The following is a 22,046-nucleotide window of genomic DNA, read 5'->3' on the forward strand; positions in this document are numbered from 1 at the left end:
ACTGGAGAGGAGCACACAATTGAAGGACTCATCTCTAGATGATTTCCAATTGCCATTCCACACCTCGAGAATATTCCCGAGGTTTTCCTTCCAACACGATTGGAGACCTGACGTCCCTGGGACAACACGAGCGAGTTCCTGAGGTCCCCATCGCAACGCAAGAAGGACCCAAACTTCCCACCTTAACTCCAGAAAAATCACAAGATTCTTCATTCAAGGTGAGATGAGGAAAATTTCCCCTGCAGAATCTCAAGAGAAATCCCACATTCACACTTGAAACTCAAACGGGTAATTGACACCCTTTCTACAACAATAAAAGTTCCCTGACTAAGCTGACCCTATTGGAGAGAAGCTCACAGTTTATAGACTCATCTCTCGAGGCTTTCCAATTCCCAGTCTACCCCTCGAGAATAATGCCAAATTTCCCCTACCAAAACGAAAAGAGTCCTGACTTCCCAGGGACTACACGGGCGAGTTCCTGAGATCCCCGTTGCAACTCGAGAAGGACCCAAGCTTGCCGCCGCAACTCGAGAAAAACGACAAGATTCTGCACTCAAGGTGATCTGAGGAAAATTTCCCCTGCAGAGTCTCAAGAGAAATCCCACTTTCCCGCGTGAAACACGAACGGGTATTTGACACCCTTTATGTGACTCAAAAAATTCCCTGACATAGCTATCCCCACTTGAGAGGAGAACACAATTTATTGACTCAAATTTAGATGAGACCCTATTCCCATTTACGCTTCGAGAGTAATCCCGAAGTTCCCCTACCAAAACGAAAGGAGACCTGATGTCCCTGGGACAACATGAGTGAGTTCCTGAGGTCTGCGTTGCAACTCGACAAGCACCCAAATCTTCCCGCCTCAACTCCAGAATAAACAAAAGATTGTGCACTCAAGGTGAGATGAGGAAAATTTCCCCTGCAGAATCTCAAGAGAAATCCCACATTCCCTCCTGAAACGCGAACGGGAACTTGACACCCTTTATGCGACTCAACACAAGATGAAACCCAAATCACATTCCACGCCACAAGTGGAATCCCGAGGTTCCCCTTCCAAAGCGATTGGAGACCTGAGGTCCCTGGGACAACACGAGCGAGTTCCTGAGGTCCCCGTCGAAACGCGAGAAGGACCCAAAGCTTCCCGCCTCAACTCCAGAAAAACCACAAGATTCTGCATTCAAGGTGAGATGAGGAAAATTTCCCCTGCAGAATCTCAAGAGAAATCCCACATTCCCATTTGAAACCCGAACAGGTACTTGACAACATTTCTGCAACCATAAAAGTTCCCTGATTAAGCCTACTGGACAGGAGCACACAATTTACGGACTCATCACTAGATGAGTTCCAATTCCAATTCCACGCCTCGAGAATATTCCTGAAGTTTCCCTTCCAACACGAATGGAGACATCACTTCCCTGGCCAACATGAGCGAGTTCCTGATGTCCCCATCTCAACTCGATATGGACCCCAAGCTTCCTACCGCAAATCAAGAAACACCACAAGATTCTGTACTCAAAGTGAGATGAGGAATATTTCCCCTGCAGAGTCTCAAGAGAAATCCCACATTCCCGCTTAAACTCGAACGGGTACTTGACACCATTTCTGCTACACAAAAAGGACCCTTACTAAGCCGTCCCCACTGGAGAGGAGCACACAATTAATGGACTCAACACAAGATAGACCCAAATCACATTCCACGCAACGAGCGGAATCCCGAGGTTCCCCTTCCAACAAGATTTGAGACCTGCCATCCCTGACACGAGCGAGTTCCTGAGGTCCCAGTCGCATCTCCAGAAGGAGCCCAAGCTTCCCGCTACAACTCGAGAAAAACCACAAGTTTCTGCACTCAAGTTGAGATGAGGAAAATTTACCATGCAGAGTATCGAGGAAAATTTCCCATGCAGAATCTCAAGGGAAATCCCACATTCCCGCTTGAAACTCGAACCGGGACTTGATACATCATATGCGACTCAAGACATTTCTTGACATACCTTTCCCCAATGGAGAGGAGAACACAATTTATGGACTCAGTTTTAGATGAGACCCTATTCCCATTCTACGCATCCAGTGTAATCCCGAAGTTCTCCTTGTAGAAAGAAATGTGACCTGACCTCCCTGAAGTAAAAAGAGCTAGGTTCTGAGGTCAATGTCACAAATCGAGAGGGACTACAAGCTTCCTGCCGCAACTCATGAAAAACAAAAGATTACCCCATCAATGAGAGACGATGAAGTTTTCTACTGCATAGTCTCCAGAGAAATCCCATATTCCCTCCTGAAACTCGAACAGCTACTTTACACCATTTCTGCGACACAAAAAGTACCCTGACTAATCCGTCCCTACTGGAAAGGAGCACAGAATTAACGGACTCAACACAAGATGAAACCCAAATCACGTTCCACGCCATAAGCGGAATCCCAAGGTTCCCATTCCAAAACGATTGGAGACCTGACGTCCCTGGGACAACACGAGCGACTTCCTGAGGTCCCCGTCGAAACGCGAGAAGGACCCAAAGCTTCCCACCTCAACTCCAGAAAAACCACAAGATTCTGCATTCAAGGTGAGATGAGGAAGATTTCCCCTGCAGAATCTCAAGAGAAATCCCACATTCACACTTGAAACTCAAAGGGGTAATTGACACCCTTTCTGCATCGATAAAAGTTCCCTGACTAAGCTGACATTATTGGAGAGAAGCACACAGTTTATGGACTCATCTCACTATGACCCCCAATTCCCATTCCACGCCTCGAGAATAATCCCAAATTTCCCCTACCAAAACGAAAGGAGTCCTGACTTCCCAGGGACTACATGAGCGAGTTCCTGAGATCCCCATCACAACTCGAGAAGGACCCAAGCTTGCCGCCACAACTCGGGAAAAACCACAAGATTCTGCACTCAAGGTGAGATGAGGAAAATTTCCCCTGCAGAGTCTCAAGAGAAATCCTACTTTCCCGCTTGAAACTCGAACTGGTACTTGACACACTTTATGTGACTCAAGACATTCCCTGACATAGTTCACCCCACTTGAGAGGAGATCACAATTTATGGACTCAACTTTAGATGAGGCCCTATTCCCATTCCACGCCTCGAGAGGAATCCCGAAGTTCCCCTACCAAAACGAAAGGACACCTGACTTCCCAGGGACTACACAAGCGATTTCCTGAGATCCCCATCGCAACCTGACAGAGACCCCAAGCTTCCAGCCGCAACTCGAGATAAACCAAAAGATTCTCCACTCAATGCAAGATGAAGAACATTTCTACATTTCTGCTGCAGAGTCTCAAAGGAAATCACACATTCCCGCTTGAAATCCGAAAGGGTACTTGAAACCCTTTCTGCGACACAAATAGATCCCTGACTAAGCAGTCCCCACTGGAGAGGAGCACACAATTAATGGAATCAAGAAAAGGTTAGACCCAAATCACATTCCATGCCATGAGCTGAATCCTGAGGTTCCCCTTCAAACACCATTGGAGAACTGACGTCACTGGGACAAACAAGCGAGTTCCTGAAGTCCCCGTCGCAACTCGAGAAGGACCCCAAGCTTCCCGGCGCAACTGGAGAAAAACCACAAGATTCTGCACTCAAGGAGAGATGAGGAAAATTTCCCCTGCAGAGTCTCAAGGGAAATCCCACATTCCCGCTTAAACTTGAACGGGTACTTCACAGCATTTCATCGACACAAAAAGGACCATTGCTAAGCCGTCCCGACTGGAGAGGAGCACACAATTAACTGACTCAACACAAGATGAGACTCAAATCACATTCCACGCCACGAGTGGAATCCCCAGGTTCCCCTTCGAACATGATTGGAGACCTGAATTCCCTGATACCAGCGAGTTCCTGAGGTCCCCGTCGCATCTCGAGAAGGAGCCCAAGCTTCCCGCCACAACTCGAGAAAACCACAATATTCTGCACTCAAGGTGAGATGAGGAAAATTTCCCCTGCATAGTCTGAAGAGAAATCCCACATTCCTGCTTGAAACTCGAACGGGTAATTGACACCCTTTATGTGACTCAAATTATTCCCCGTCTTAACCGTCCACATTGAAGCCAGAGCACACAATTTACGTACACAAAACTAGATGCAGAACTATTCATCCTGCGCGCCTCCTGAGGAATGCTGAGGTTCCCCTTCCAACAGCTAAAAAGAGGTAAATTCCATGTACAACGCAAGCCAGTTCCTGAATTCCCTGTCGCAACTCGAGAGGAAACCCAAGCTTTCCAACCACAACTCTAGTAAAACGACAAGGTTCTGCCATCAATGCGAGATGAGGAACATTCCTGCTGCAAAATCTTAAGAGAAATCCCGCATTCCCGCTAAAACTCGAAAGGGTACTTGACACCAATTTTGCGACACAAAAAGGACACTTACTAAGCCGTCCCCACTAGAGAGGAGCACACAATTAACGGACTCATTTCTAGCTGAGGCCCAACTCCCATTCCACGCCTCAAGAGAAATCCGGAAGTGCCCTTTCCAACAGGAAAGGAGACCTGATTTCCCTGGGGCAACACGAGCGAGTTCCTGCGATCCCACTCGCAACCCAAAAGGTACCCCAAGTTTCTAGCCACAACTCGAGAAAAACAATATTCTCCCCTGAATGCGAGAAGAGGAATATTTCTGCTGCAGAGTCTCAAGAGTAATCCCTCATTCCCGCTTGAAACTCAAAACGGGACTTGACACACTATATGAGACCCAAGACATTCCTTGACATAGCTGTCCCCACTGGAGACGAGAACACATTTTATGGACTCAATTTCAGATGAGGCCTTATTCCCATTCTACGTCTCCAGTGTAATCCCGAAGCTCACCTTGCAACAAGAAAGGTGACCTGACCTCCAAGAAGGAAAAAGATCTAGGTTCTGAGGTCACTGTCGCAACTCGAGAAGGACCCCAATCTTCCCGCCGCAACTCGGAAAAAAAAAAAAACAGATTCTGCACTCAAGGTGAGATGAGGAAATTTTCCCATGCAGAGTCTCAAGAGAAATTCCACATTCCCGCTTGAAATTCGAACCGGGTCTTGACACACTATATGCGACCCAAGACATTCCTTGAAATAGCTGTCCCCACTGGAGAGGAGAACACAATTTAGGGACTCAATTTTAGATGAGGTCCTATTCCCATTCTACACCTCGAGTGTAATCCCGAAGCTCTCCTAGCAAGAAGAAAGGTGACCTGACCTCCCTGAAGTAAAAAGAGCTAGGTTCTGAGGTCACTGTCGCAACTCAAAGGGACTACATGCTTCCTGATAAAACTCGAGAAAAACCACACTCTTTTCCCTCAAGGAGAGAAGAGGAACATTTCAGTGTAAAGTCTCAAGAGAAATCACAAGTTCCGACTTGAAACTTGAAAGGGTACTTGAAACCCTTTCTGATACACAAAAAGATACCTGACTAAGCCATCACCACCGGAGAGGAGCACACAATTAATGGACTCAACACAAGATGAGACCCAAATCACATTCCACACCACGAGCGGAATCCCGAGGTTCCCCTTCCAACACGATTGGAGACCTGACGTCCCTGGAACAACACGAGCGTGTTACTGAGATCTCCGTCGCAACTCGAGAAGGAGCCCAAGCTTCCCACCGCAACTCAAGAAAAACCACAAGATTCTACACTCAAGGTGAGATGACGAAAATTTCCCATGCAGAGTCTCAAGAGAAATCCCACATTCACGCTTGAAACTCGAACCGGGCCTTGACACACTATATGCGATCCAAGATATTCCTTGACATAACTTTCCCACTGGAGAGGAGAACACCATTTATGGACTCAATTTAGATTAGGCCCTATTCCCATTCTATGACTCGAGTGCAATCCCGAAGCTCTCTTTGCAACAAGAAAGGTAACCTTACCTCCCTGAAGTAAAAAGACCTAGTTTCCCAGGTCACTGTTGCAACTTGCGAGGGACTACAAGCTTCCCGCCCCAACTCGATAAAAACCACAAGATTCCCCTATCTATGTGAGATGAGGAATTTTCTGCTGCAGAGTCTCAAGGGAAATCCCACATGCCCGCTTGAAATTCGAACAGGTACTTGACACCCTTTCTGCACCATAAAAGTTCCCTGACTAAACCATCCCTACTGGAGAGGAGCGCACAATTTAAGGACTCATCTCTAGATGATTTCCAATTCTCATTCCACACCTAGAGAATAATCCCGAAGTTTTCCTTCCAACACAAAAGGAGACCTGAGTTACCTGGGGCAACACGAGCGAGTTACTGAGGTCCCCGTCCCAAATCAAGATGGAGTCCAAGCTTCCCACCACAACTCGAGGGAAAAAAAAAAGATTCTGCAATCAAGGTGAGATGAGGAAAGTTTCCCCTGCAGTGTCTCAAGAGAAATCCCACATTCCCTCTTAAACTCCATCGGGTACTTGACACCATTTCTGCAACACAAAAAGGACACTTACTAAGCCGTCCCCATTAGAGAGGAGCACACAATTAATGGACTCATTTCGAGATGAGGCCCAATTCACATTCCATGCTTCAAGAGAAATCCGTAAGTACCCTTTCCAACAGGAAAGGAGACCTGACTTCCCTGAAGCAACACGGGCGAGTTCATCACGTCACCTTCGCAAATCCAGTGGGACCCCAAGCTTCCCGCCGCAACTCGAGAAAATCCACAAGATTCTCCCCTCATGGGGAGATGAGGAACATTTCAGTTGCAGATTCTCAGAGAAATCCCTCATTCCTCCTTGAAACTCACAGGTTATTTCACATCCTTTATGCGACTCAAAAATTACACCGACATACCCAGCCCCAGTCGAGAGGAACACCGACTTTCCTGCCACAACTGACAAAGTGCCCCGTTTTCCAGTCCTATATTACAGATGACACTCTATTCCCCTGCTTTGTCTGAAATGGAAACCGGACGTTCCATCGCAAGGTAGGAGGTGGCTGGTAACACCTTGATTCCTGGGAGGGTTCCAGGGGTTTCAAAACACAATTGAAAAAGGTACGGATATCCCCACTCCCTCGACATATTGTCTGATTCCACTGCACAGCCCCAGATGTATCCTCGAGTATCAACTCCCAAGACGAGTGGAGACCGGACTCCCCGAGCCTTCTCGATACAATCTCCAGGTACAAATTCAAGTCAACTGTGGCCTAAAACACCTTTTACTGCTCGAGATGAAAGCGGAGTTCCATGTCTGAACACGAGATGAGGCCTGACTCACCAGGTGAATATTGAGAGCAAACCCAAAATCCCTGTCGCCACTGGAGAAGAACACACAGTTGACCAACTCAACCCTAGATACCACTCTATTCCTCTGCTGCACCTTGAGAGGAACCCCGAGGTTCCCCTTCCAACATGATAGGAGACCTTATTTCCCTGGAGCAACACAAGCGAGATCCTAAAGTCCCCGTTGCTACTCAAGAGGAACCCCAAGCTATCCGCCGCAACTAGAGAAAAACAAAAAGGTTCCCACATCAATGCGAGATGCGGAACTTTTCTGCTGCAGTATCTCAAAGGAAATAGCACATTTCTGCTTTAAACTCGAACGGGAACTTGACCCCCTTTATGCGACTCAAAAAGTTCCCTAACTTAGCCGTCCGCACTAGAGAGGAGCACACAATTGACGGACTCAACTAGAGATGAGGCCCTATTCCCAATTAATGGCTTGAGAGTAATGCTGAAGTTCCCCTTCCAACGAAAAGGGGACCTGACTTCCCTGAAGCAACACTAGCAAGTTCCTGAGGTCCCCGTCGCAACTCGACTGGGACCCCAAGCTTCCCGCCGCAACTCGAGAAAAACGACAAGTTCTGCCCTCAAGGCGAGATGAGGAATATTTCCGTTGCATATTCTCAAGAGAAATCCCACATTCTCGCTTGAAACTCAATTGATGGACTCAATTTTAGATAAGGCCCTATTCCCATTCTACGCCTTGAGTGTAATCCCGAAGCTCTCCTTGCAACAAGAAATGAGACCTCACCTCCCTGAAGTAAAAGAGCTAGGTTCTGAGGTCAGTGTTGCAACTCGAGAGGGAGTACAAGCTTCCTGCCGCAACTCGATAAAAAACACGAGATTCCCCCATCAATGAGAGATGAGGAATTTCTGCTGCAGAGTCTCAAGGGAAATCCAACATTCCCTCTTGAAACACAAACGGGTACTTGACACCCTTTATGGGACTCTAAAAATTAACCATCCTAGCCGGCCCCACTGAAGAAGAGCACAAAATTTACGTAAATAACGCTAGAAGCGGCACTATTACTCTGCTGCTCCTCGAAAGGAATCCCAAGGTTCCCCATCCAACACGATAGGAGAATTGAAGAAACTGGGACAACAGGAGCGAGCTACTGATGTCCCAGTGGCAACTCGAGAAGCACCACAAGCTTCCCGCCGCAACTCGAGAAAAATCACAAGATTCTGCACTCAAGGTGAGATGAGGAAAATTTCAAATGCAGAGTCTCAAGAGAAATCCCGCATTCCCGCTTGAACCTTGAATGAGTACTTGACACCCTTTATGCAACTCAAGACATTCCCTGACATAGCTGTCCACACTTGAGATGAGAACACAATTTATGGACTCAACTATAGATGAGGCCCTATTTCCATTCCACGCCTTGAAAGTAATCCCGAAGTTCCCCTACCAAAACGAAAGGAGACCTGACTTGCCAGGGACTGCACAAACGAGTTCCTGAGGTCCCCATCGCAACTCGAGAAGCACCACAAGCTTCCCCCCGCAACTCGAGAAAAACCACAAGATTCTGCACTCAAGGTGAGATGAGGAAAATTTCCCCTGCAGAGTCTCAAGAGAAATCCCACATTCCCGCATAAACTCGAACTGGTACTTGACACCATTTCTGCGACAGAAAAGGACCCTTACTAAGCCGTTTCTACTGAAGAGGAGCACACAATTAACGGACTCAACACAAGATGAGACACAAATCACATTCCACGCCACGAGCGGAATCCCGAGGTTCCCCTTCCAACATGATTGGAGACCTGACATCCCTGGGACAACACAAGCGATTTCCTGAGATCCCTGTAGCACCACGAAAGGGACCCAAAGCTTCCAGCCGCACCTCCAGAAAAATCACAAAATTCTCCCCTCTATGCGATATGAGGAAATATTTTGCTGCAGAATCTCAAGAGAAATCACACATTTCCTCTTGAAACTAGAAAGGGTACTTGAAACCCTTTCTACCACACAAAAGATCCCTGACTAAGTCGTCCCCACTAGAGAGGAGCACACAATTAACGGACTCAACACAAGATGAGACACAAATCACATTCCACGCCACGAGCGGAATCCCGAGGTTCCCCTTCCAACATGATTGGAGACCTGACTTCCCTGGGACAACACGAGCGATTTACTGAGATCCCCATCGCACCACGAAAGGGACCCAAAGCTTCCAGCCGCACCTCCAGAAAAACCACAAAATTCTCCCCTCTATGTGAGATGAGGAAATATTCTTCTGCAGAATCTCAAGAGAAATCACACATTTCCTCTTGAAACTAGAAAGGGTACTTGAAACCCTTTCTGCCACACAAAAAGATCCCTGACTAAGTCGTCCCCACTGGAGAGGAGCACACAATTAACGGACTCAACACAAGATGAGACCCAAATCACATTCCATGCCACGAGCGGAATCTCGATTTTCTCCTTCCAACACGATTGGAGACCTGACTTCCCTGGGACAACACGAGAGAGTTCGTGAGGTTCGCGTCACAACTTGAGAGGAGCCCAAGTTTCCCACCACAACTCAAGAAAAACCACAAGATTCTGAACTCAAGGTGAGATGAGGAAAATTTCCCCTGCAGAGTCTCAAGGGAAATACCCCATTCCAGCTTGAAGCTCGAACCAGTACTTGACACCCTTTATTGGATTCTAAAATGTCCCCATCCTAGCCGGCTCCACTGAAGAAAAGCACAAAATTTACCTAAATAATGCTAGATGCGACACTATTCCTCTGCTGCCCCTTGAGCAGAATCCCAAGATTCCCCAACCAACACGATAGGAGAATTGAAGAAACTGGGACAACATGAGCTAGTTACTGATGTCCCCATCGCAATTCGAGAAGGTCCCCAAGCTTCCTGCTGAAACTCGAGAAAAACCACTATATTCTGCCCTCAAGGTGAGATGAGGAAAATTTCCCATGCAGAGTCTCAAGAGAAATCCCACTTTCCCGCTTGAAGCTCGAAACGGGACTTGACACACTGTATGCAACCCAAGACATTATTTGACATAGCTGTCCCCACTGGAGAGGAGAACACAATTTATGGACTCAAATTTAGATGAGGTTCTATTCCCATTCTACGACTCAAGTGTAATCTCGAAGCTCTCCTTGCAACAAGAAATGAGACCTCACTTCCCTGAAGTAATAGAGCTAGGTTCCGAAGTCACTGTCCCAACTTGAGAGGGACTACAAGCTTCGTGCCGCAACTAAATAAAAACCACGAGATTCCCCTATCAATGCGAGATGAGGAATTTTCTGCTGAAGAGTCTCAAGGGAAATCCCACATTCCCGCTTGAAATTCGAACAGGTACTTGACACCGCTCCTGCAACCATATAATTTTCCTGACGAAGCCATCCCTATTGGAGAGGAGCACAGAATTTACGGACTCATTTCTAGTGACTTTCAATATCCATTCCACGCCTTGAGAATGATCCCGAAGTTTCCCTTCCAACACGAAAGGAGACCTGACTTCCCACAGACTACACAAGCGAGTTCCTGAGGTCCCCATAGCAAGTCGAGAAGGACCCCAAACTTCCCGCTGCAAATCGAGAAAAACCACAAGATTCTGCACTCAAGGTGAGAGGAGGAAAATTTCCCCTGCAGAGTCTCAAGAGAAATCCCAAATTCCTGCTTGAAACTCGAACCGGGACTTGAAACCCTTTATGCAACTCAAGACATTCCCTGACATAGCTGTCCCCACTTGAGAGGAGAACACAATTTATGGACTCAATTTTAGATGAGGCCCTTTTCCCATTCTACGCCTCGAATGTAATCCCGAAGCTCCCCTTGCAACAAGAAAGGTGACCTGACTTCCTTGAAGTAAAAAGAGCTAGGTTCTGAGATCACTGTCGCAACTCGATAGGGACGACAAGCTTCCCGCCGCAACTCGAGAAAACCACAAGATTCTCCCCTCAATGCGAGATGAGGAACATATCTGCTGCAGAGTCTCAAGAGAAATCCTACATTCCCGCTTGAAACTGAACGGGTACTTGACACCCTTTATGCGACTCAAGACATTCCCTGACATAGCTGTCCCCACTTGAGAGGAGAACACAATTTATGGACTCAACTTTAGATGAGGCCCTTTTCCCATCCACGCCTCCAGACAAAACCTGATGTTCCCCTACCAAAACGAAAGGAGACCTGACTTCCCAGGGACTACACCAGCGGGTTCCTGAGGTTCCCGTCACAACTCGAAAAGGACCCTAAGTTTCCCGCCGCAACTCGAGAAAAACCACAAGATTCTGACTCAAGGTGAGATGAGGAAAATTTCCCATGCAGAGTCTCAAGAGAAATCCCACATTCCCGCTTGAAACTCGAACCAGGACTTGACACACTATATGCGACCCAAGACATTCCTTGACATAGCTGTCCCCACTGGAGAGGAGAACACAATTTATGGACTCAATATTAGATGAGGCCCTATTCACATTCTACACTTCGAGTGTAATCCCGAAGCTCTCCTTGCAAAAAGAAAGGTGACCTGACCTCCCTGATGTAAAAAGAGCTATGTTCTGAGGTCACTGTCGCAACTCGAGAGGTCCTGCAAGCTTCCCACCGCAACTCGAGAAAAACCACTAGATTCCCCCATCAATGTAAGATGAGTAATTTTCTGCTGCAGAGTCTCAAGGGAAATCCCACATTCCCGCTGGCAATTCGAATGGGTACTTGACACTCTTTATGCGACTCAAGATATTCCCTAACATAGAAATCCCCACTTGAGAGGAGAAAACAATTTATGGACTCAACTTTAGATGAGTTCCTATTCCCTTTCCACGCTTCAAGAGTAATCCTGAAGTTCCCCTACCAAAACGAAAGGAGACCTGCCTCCCCAGGGACTATACGAGCGAGTTCCTGAGGTCCCTGTTGCAACTAGAGAAGGACCCCAAGCTTCCCGCTGCATCTCGAGCAAACCACAAGATTCTGCACTCAAGGTGAGATGAGGAAAATTTCCCCTGCAAAGTCTCAAGAGAAATCCCACATTCCCGCTTTAACTCGAACAGGTACTTGACCCCATTTCTATGACAAATAAATGACCCTTACTAAGCCGTCCCCACTGGAGAGGAGCACACAATTAACGGACTCATTCCTAGACGAGGCTCAATTCACATTCCACGCCTCGAGAGAAATTCCGAAGTACCCTTTCCAACAGCAAAGGAGACCTGATTTCCCTTGGGCAACACGAGTGAGTTCCTGTGATCCCCTACGCAAGCCGAAAGGGACCCCAACTTCCAGCCGAAACTCGAAAAAAACCACAAGATTGTCCCCTCAATGCGAGATGAGGAATATTCCTGTTGTAGAGACTCAAGAGAAATCACACATTGCCGCTGAAAACTCTAACCGGGACTTGACACACTATCTGCGACACAAGACATCCCTTGATATAGCTGACCCCACTGGAGAGGAGAACACAATTTATGGACTCAATTTTATATGAGTCCCTATTCCCTTTCTACCCCTCGAGTGTAATCCCGAAGCTCTCCTTGCAACAAGAAAGGTGACCTGACTTCACTGAAGTAAAAAGAGCTAGGTTCTCTGGTCACTGTCGCAACTCAAGAAGGACTACAAGCTTCCCCCCGCAACACGAGAAAAACCACAAGATTCCCCCATCAATGCGAAATGAGGAATTTTCTGCTATAAAGTCTCAAGGGAAATCCCACATTCCCGCTGGACATTCGAACTTTTACTTGACACCCTTTTGGCAACAAAAATTTCCCTGACTACACCGTCCCTACTGGAGAGAAGCACACACTTTACTGACTCATCTCTAAATGACTTCCAATTCTCATTCCACTCCTCGAGAATGAAACCGAAGTTCCCCTTCCAACACGAAGGGAGACCTGCCTTCCCTTGGGCAGCACGAGCGAGTTACTGAAGTCCCCTCGTAACTCGAGAAGGATCCCAACCTTCCCACCGCAACTCGAGAAAAACCACAAGATTCTGCACTCAAGGTGAAATGAGAAAAATTTCCCCTGCAGTGTCTCAAGAGAAATCCCACATTCCCGCTTGAAACACGAATGGATACATGACACCCTTTATGCGACTCAAGACATTCCCTCACATAGCTGTCCCCTCTTGAGAAGAGAACACAATTTATGGACTCAAATTTAGATGAGGCCCTATTCCCATTCCACGTCTCGAGAGGAATGCCGAATTTCCCCTACCAAAACGAAAGGAGACTTTACTTCGGGGGACTACACGAGTGAGTTCCTGAGGTCCCCGTCGACACTCGAGAAGGACCCCAAGCTTCCCGCTGCAACTCGAGAAAAACCAAAAGATTCTGCACTCAAGGTGAGATGAGGAAAATTTCCCCTGCAGAGTCTCACGAGAAATCCCACATTTCCGCTTAATCTCGAACGGGTACTTGACACCATTTCTGCAAAACAAAAAGGACCGTTACTAGGCCGTCCCCACTGGAGAGAAGCACACAATTGACGGACTCATCCCTAGATGAGGCCCAATTCACATTCCACACCTCGAGAGAAATTCTGAAGTACCCTTTCCAACAGGAAAGGAGACCTGATTTCCCTTGGACAACACGAGCGAATTCCTGTGATCCCCGACGCAAGCGGAAAGGCACCCAAATTACCAGCCGCAAATCGAAAAAAACCACAAGATTCTCCGCTCAATGCGAGATGAGGAAAAATTCTGCTGCAGAGAATCACGAGAAATCACACATTCCTGCTTGAAAATAGAAAGGTTACTTGAAACCCTTTCTGCAACACAAAAAGATCCCTGACTAAGCCGTCCCCATGGAGAGGAGGACACAATTAACAGACTCAACACAAGATGAGACCCAAATCACATTCCACGCCATGAGAGGAATCCCAAGGTTTCCCTTCCAACACGATTGGAGAACTGATGAACCTGGGACAATACGAGCAAGTTCCTGAGGTCCCCTTCGCAACTCGAGATGGACCGCAATCTTCCGCCGCAACTCGAGAAAAACCACGAGTCTCAAGGGAAATCCCACATTCCTGCTTGAAATTGAACGGATACTTGACACCCTTTCTGCAACCATAAAAGTGTCCTGACTAAGAGGTCCGTACTGGAGAGGAGCACACAATTTACGGACTCATCACTACATGATTTCCAATTCCCATTCCACGCCACGAGAATAATCCCGAAGTTTCCCTTCCAACATGAAAAGAGACCTGACTGCCCTGGGGCAACACGAGCGAGTTCCTGCGGTCCCCGTCGCAATTGAGAAGGAGCCAAAGCTTCCCGCCCGCAACGCGAGAAAAACCACAAGATTTTGCACTCAAGGTGAGTTGAGGAAATTTTCCCATGCAGAGTCTCAAGAGAAATCCCACATTCCCGCTTGAAACGCGAACGGGTACTTGACACCCTTTATGCGACTCAAGACATTCCCTGACATACCTATCCACACTAAGAGGAGAACACAATTAATGGACTCAACTTTAGATGAGGCCCTAGTCTCATCCTACGCCTCGAGTGTTATCCCGAAGTTCTCCTTGCAACAAGAAAGGTGACCTGACCTCCCTGAAATAAAAAATAAAAAGAGCTAGGTTCTGAGGTCACCATCGCAACTCGAGAGCGACTGCAAGTTTCCCGCCTCAACTCGAGAAAAACCACGAGATTCCCCCATCAATGCGAGATGAGGAATTTTCTGCTGCAGAGACTCAAGGGAAATCCTATATTCCCTCTTGAAATTCGAACGGGTACTTGACACCTTTTCTGCAACCATAAAGTTTCCCTGAATAAGCCGTCCCTACTGGAGAGAAGCACACAATTTACAGACGCATCTCTAGATGACTTTCAATTGCCATTCCACGCCTCGAGAATAATCCCGAAGTTTCCCTTCCAACACGAAAGGAGACCTGACTTCCTTGGGGTAACACGAGCAAGTTCCTGAAGTCACCGTAGAAACTCGAGAAGGACCCCAAGCTTCCCACCACACCTCCAGAAAAACCACAAAATTCTGCAAACAAGGGGAGATGAGAAAATTTTCCCCTGCAGAGACTCAAGAGAAATCCCACATTCCCGCTTAAACTCGAACAGGTACGTGACACCATTGTGAGACACAAAAATGACACTTACTAAGCCATTTCCACTGGAGAGGAGCACACAATTAACTGACTAATCTCTAGATGAGACCCAGTTCACATTCCACGCCTCGAGCATAATGCCGAACTTTCCCTCCCAACACGAAAGGAGACCTGACTTCACTGGGGCAACACGAGCGAGTTATTGAGTTCCCAATCGCAACTCGAGAAGGAGCCCTAGCTTCCTGCCGCAACTCGAGAAAAACCACCAGTCTCAAAGGAAATCCCATATCGCCACTTGAAATTCGAACAGGTACTTGACACCTTTTCTGCACCCATAAAATTTCCCTGACTAAGCTGTCCATACTGGAGAGGAGCACACAATGTACCGACACATCTCTAGATGAATTCCAATTCCCATTCCACACCTCGAGAATAATCCCGAAGTTTCCCTTCCAACACGAAAGGATACCTGACTTCCCTGGGGCAACAGGAGCGAGTTACTGAGGTCCCTGTCGCAACTCGAGAAGGACCCCAAGCTTCCCGCCAGAACTCGAAAAAAACAACAAGATTCTGCACTCAAGGTGAGATGAGGAAAATTTCTCCTGCAGAGTCTCAAGAGAAATCCTACATTCCCGCTTGAAACTCGAACGTCTACTTGACACCTTTTATGTGACTCAAGATACTCCCTGACATAGAAGTCCCCACTTGAGAGGAGAACACAATTTATGGACTCAACTTTAGATGAGACCCTATTCCTTTTCCATGCTTCGAGAGTAATCCCGAAGTTCCCCTACCAAAACGAAAGGAGACCTGACTTCCCAGGGACTACACGAGGGAGTTCCTGAGGTCTCTGTCACAACTAGAGAAGGACCCCAAGCTTCCCGCCGCAACTCGAGCAAACTCAAGATTCTGCACTCAAGATGAGATGAGGAAAATTTCCCCTGCAGAGTCTCAAGAGAAATCCCACATGCCTGCTTAAATTCGAACGGGTACTTGACACCATTTCTGCGACCAAAAAAAGACCCTTACTAAGCCTTCCCCACTGGAGAGGAGCACACAATTAACGGACTCATCCTTAGATGAGGCCCAATTCAATTTCCATGCCTGGAGAGAAATCCCGAAGTACCCTTTCCAACAGGAAAGGAGACCTGATTCCCCTTGGGCAACACGAGCGAGTTCCTGTGATCCCCGATGCAAGTGGAAAGGGACCCCAACTTCCAGCTGAAACTGGAAAAAAAACACAAGATTATCCCCTCAATGCGAGATGAGGAACATTTCTGCTGCAGAGACTCAAGAGAAATCGCACATTCCCACTGGAAACTCGAACCGGGACTTGACACGCGATATGTGACACAAGACATTCCTTGACATAGCTGTCCCCACTGGAGAGGAGAGCACAATTTATGGACTCAATTTTATATGAGGCCCTATTCCCATTCTATCCCTAGAGTGTAATCCCGAAGCTCTCCTTGCAACAAGAAAGGTGACTTGACCTCCCTGAAGTAAAAAGTGCTAGGTTCTCTGGTCACTGTCGCATTTCTAGAAAGACCCCAAGCTTCCCGCTGCAACTCAAGAAAAACCACAAGATTCCCCCATCAATGCGAAATGAGGAATTTTCTGCTATGATGTCTCAAGGGAAATGCCACATTACCGCTGGAAATTCGAACTGGCACTTGACACCCCTTCAGCAACAAAAATTTCCCTGACTAAGCCGTCCCTACTGGAGAGGAGCAAACACTTTACGGACTCATCTCTAGATGACTTCCAATTCCCTTTCGACGCCTCGAGAATGATACCGAAGTTTCCCTTCCAACACGAAAGGAGACCTGCCTTCCCTCGGGCAAAACAAGCGAGTTACTGAAGTCCTCTCGTAATTCGAGAAGGACCCCAAGCTTCCCACCACAACTTGAGAAAAATCACAAGATTCTGCACTCAAGGTGAAATGAGGAAAATTTCCCCTGCAGTGTCTAAAGAGAAATCCCACATTTCTGCTTGAAACACGAATGGGTACATGACACCCTTTATGCGACTCAAGACATTCCCTGACATAGCTGTCCCCTCTTAAGAAGAGAACACACTTTATGGACTCAACATTAGATGAGGCCCTATTCCCATTCCACACCTCGAGAGGAATCCCGAAGTTCCCGTACCAAAACGAAAGGAGACATGACTTCCCTGGGGCAACACAAGCGAGTTCCTGAGGTCCCCGTCACAACTCTAGGAGGCCCCAAAGCTTCCCGCCGCAACTTGAGAAAAACCACAAGATTTTGCACTCAAGGTGAGATGAGGAAAATTTCCCCTGCAGAGTCTCAAGAGAAATCCCACATTTTCGCTTGAAACTCGAACCAGGACTTGACACACTATAAGCGACCCAAGACATTCCTTGACATAGCTGTCCCCACTAGAGAGGAGAACACAATTTTTGGACTCATCTCTAGATGAGTCCCCTGATGCGAGAGATGCCGTCTCCTCACCAGATGGTCAACACCGAAATCTGAATGATTATATTCTTTGCAGCCAAAGATGGAGAATCTGTATACAGTTAGCAAAAACAAGACCAGGAGCTGACTGTGGCTCAGATCATGAACTCCTTATTGCCAAATTCAGACTTAAATTGAGGAAAGTAGGGAAAACCACTAGACCATTCAGATATGACCTAAATCAAATCCCTTATGATTATACAGTGGAAGTAAGAAATAGATTTAAGGGTCTAGATGTGATAGATAGAGTGCTTGATGAACTCTGGACGGAGGTTCATGACAGTATACAGGAGACAGGGACCAAGACCATCCCCATGGAAAAGAAATGCAAAAAAGCAAAATGGCTGTCTGAGGAGGCCTTACAAATACTTGTGAAAAGAAGAGAAGCGAAAAGTAAAGGAGGAAAGGAAAGATATAAGCATCTGAATGCAGAGTTCCAAAGAATAGCAAGGAGAGATAAGAAAGCCTTCCTCAGCGATCAATGCAAATAAATAGAGGAAAACAACAGAATAGGAAAAACAGGAGATCTTATCAAGAAAATTAGAGTTTTCAAGGGAACATTTCATGCAAAGATTTGCTCGATAAAGGACAGAAATTGTATGGACCTAACAGAAGCAGAAGATATTAAGAAGAGGTGGCAGGAATACACAGAAGAACTGTACAAAAAAGATCTTCACGACCCAGATAATCACGATGGCGTGATCACTCACCTGGAGCCAGACATCTTGGAATGTGAAGTCAAGTGGGCCTTAGAGACCATCATGACGAACAAAGCTAGTGGAGGTGATGGAACTCCAGTTGAGCTATTTCAAATCCTGAAAGATGATGCTGTGAAAGTGCTGCACTCAATATGCCAGCAAATTTGGAAAACTCAGCAATGCCCTCAGGACTGGGAAAAGTTCAGTCTTCATTCCAATCCGAAAGAGAGGCAAAGCCAAAGAATGCTCAAACTACCCCACATTTGCACTCATCTCACACGCTAGTAAAGTCATGCTCAAAATTCTCCAAGCTAGGCTTCAGCAATATGTGAATCGTGAACTTCCAGATGTTCAAGCAGGTTTTAGAAAAGGCAGAGGCACCAGAGATCAAATTGCCAACATCCGCTGGATTATGGAGAAAGCAAGAGAGTTCCAGAAAAATATCTATTTCTGCTTCATTGATTATGACGAGGCCTTTGACTGTGTGGATCACAATAAACTGTGGAAAATTCTGAAAGAGATGGGAATCCCAGACCACCTGACCTGCCTCTTGAGAAACCTGTATGCAGGTCAGGAAGCAACAGTTCGAACTGGACATGGAACAACAGACTGGTTTCAAATAGGAAAAGGAGTACATCAAGGTCGTATATTGTCACCCTGCACATTTAACTTATATGCAGAGTACATCATGAGGAACGCTGGGCTGGAAGAAACACAAGCTGGAATCAAGATTGCTGGGAGAAATATCAATAACCTCAGATATGCAGATGACACCACCCTTATGTCAGAAAGTGAAGAGGAATTCAAAGGCGTCTTGATGAAAGTGAAAGAGGAGAGTGAAAAGGTTGGCTTGAAGCTCAACATTCAGAAAAGGAAGATCATGGCATCTGGTCCCATCACTTCTTTGGGAATAGATGGGGAAACAGTGCTAACGGTGTCAGACTTTATTTTTTTGGGCTCCAAAATCACTGCGGATTATGACTGCAGCCAAGAAATTAAAAGAAGCTTACTTCTTGGAAGGAAACTTATGACCAGCTTAGATAGCATATTAAAAAGCAGAGACATTACTTTGCCAACCAAGGTCCGTCTAGTCAAGGCTATGGTTTATCCCGTGGTCATGTATGGATGTGAGAGTTGGACTGTGAAGAAAGCTGAGTGCTGAAGAATTGATGCTTTTGAACTGTGGTGCTGGAGAAGACTCTTGAGAGTCCTTTGGACTGCAAGGAGATCCAACCATTCCATTCTAGAGGAGATCAATCTTGGGTATTCATTGGAAGGATTTATGCTAAAGCTGAAACTCCAATACTTTGGCCACCTCATGCGACAAGTTGACTCACTGGAAAAGACTCTGATGCAGGGAGCGATTGGGGGTAGGAGGAGTTGGGGACGACAGAGAATGAGATGGCTGGATGGCATCACCGACTCTGTGGACAAGAGTGTGAGTGAATTCCGGGAGTTGGTGATGGACAGGGATGCCTGGCGTGCTGTGGTTCATGGGGTCACTAAGCGTCGGACACAACTGAGCGACTGAACTGAAATGAACTGAATTAGATAAGTGCCAATTCACATTGCACGCCTCGAGAGAAATCCCAAAGTACCCATTCCAAAGGGAAAGGAGACCTGAATTGCCTTGGTCAAGACGAGCTAGTTCCTGAGATCCCCGTCGCAACCGGAAAGGGACCCCAACCTTCCAGCCGCAACACAAGAAAAACCACAAGATTCTCCCCTCAATGCGAGATGAGGAATATTTCTGCTGCAGAGTCTCAATAGAAATCCCACATTCCCAATTAAGCTCAAACGGGTAATTGACACCATTTCTGCGACACAAAAAGGACCCTTACTAAGCCGTCCCCACTGGAGAGGAGCACACAATTAACGGACTCATTTCTAAATGAGGTCCAATTCACATTCCACATCTAAAGAGAAATCTCGAAGTACCCTTTCCAATAGGAAAGGAGACCGGACTTCCCTGGGGCAACACGAGGGAGTGCCTGAGATCCCAGTTGCAAACAGAAAGGGACCCCAAGCTTCCAGCCGCAACTCAAGAAAAACCACAAGATTCTCCCCTCAATGCGAGATGTGGAATATTTCTGCTGCAGAGTCTCAAGAGAAATCACACATTCCCGCCTGAAACTCGAAAGGATACCTGAAACCCTTTCTGTGACAAAAAAATTTCCCTGACTAAGCCATCCCCACTGGAGAGGAGCACACAACTAACGTACTCAACACAAGATGAGACCCAAATCACATTCCACGCCGCGAGTGGAATCCCGAGGTTCCCCTTCCAACACGATTGGAGACCTGACGTCCCTGGGACAACATGAGAGATTTCCGGAGTTCCCTGGCGCAACTTGAGAAGGAGCGCAAGCTTCTCGCTGCAACTCGAGAAAAACCACAAGATTCTGCACTCAAGGTGAGATGAGGAAAATTTACCATGCAGAGTCTCAAGAGAAATCACACATTCCCGCTTGAAACCCGAACCCGACTTGACACACTATAAGCGACCAAAGACATACCTTGACATAGCTGTCCCCACTGGAGAGGAGAACACAATTTATGGACTCAATTTTAGATGAGGTCCTATTCCCATTCTACACTTCGAGTGTAATTCCTAAGATCTCCTTGCAACAAGAAAGGTGAACTGACCTCCCTCAAGTAAAAAGAGCTAAGTTCTGATGTCACTGTCACAGCTCGTGAGGAACTACAATCTTCCAGCACACATGACTTCCCTGGGGAAACACGAGGGAGTTCCGGAGGTCCCAGTCGCAACTCGAGAAGAACCCCAAGCTTCCCGCCACAACTCGAGAAACACCAAAAAATTATCCCTTCAATGTGATTTGAGGAAATTTTCTGCTGGAGAGTCACAATAAAAACCAAACATTCGTGCCCTTAAACTCGAACGGGTACTTAACACTCATTATGCGACCCAAAAACATCCTCGACATAGCCGTCCACATGGAAGAGGAGCACACAATTTACGTTCACAACACTAGATGCGGCCCTATTCCTCTACCGGACCTCGAGTAGAATCACAAGGTTCTCATTCTAACACGAAAGAAGACCTAACTTCCCAGGGAAAACACGAGCCAGTTTCTGCGTTCCCTGTCGCAAATCGAGAGGAACCCCAAGCTATCCGCCGCAACTCGAGAAAAACTACCATGTTCCATCATCAATGCGAGATGAGAAAGTTTTCGGCTGCAGAATCTCAAGAGAAATCCCACATTCCTGCTTGAAACTCGAACGTGTACTTGATACACTATAGGACACAAAATTTCCCTAACATAGCCGTCCCCACTGGAGAGGAGCACACAACTGATGGACTCAACTCGAGATGAGCCTCTATTCCCATTTAATGCCTCAAGAGTAATCCCGAAGTTCCCCTTCCAACACAATAGGGGACCTGACTTCCCTGAAGCAACACGAACGATTTCCTGAGGTCCATGTCGCAACTCGAGTGGGACCCAAAATTTCCAGCCGCAACTCGAGAGAAACCACAAAATTATCCCCTCAATGCGAGATGAGGAACATTTCCGTTGCAGATTCTCAAGAAAAATCACACTTCCCAGCTTGAAAATCGACAGGTTACTTAGCATCCTTTATGTGACTCAAATACTCCACCGGCATACCCAGTCCCAATGGAGAGGAACACGGAGTTTCCTGCAACAACTGACAAGG

This window comes from Moschus berezovskii, chromosome 17 (genome assembly GCF_049115385.1).
Source record: "Moschus berezovskii isolate FMDL1 chromosome 17, NW_MosBer_1.0, whole genome shotgun sequence".
Classification (NCBI taxonomy): Eukaryota; Metazoa; Chordata; class Mammalia; order Artiodactyla; family Moschidae; genus Moschus; species Moschus berezovskii.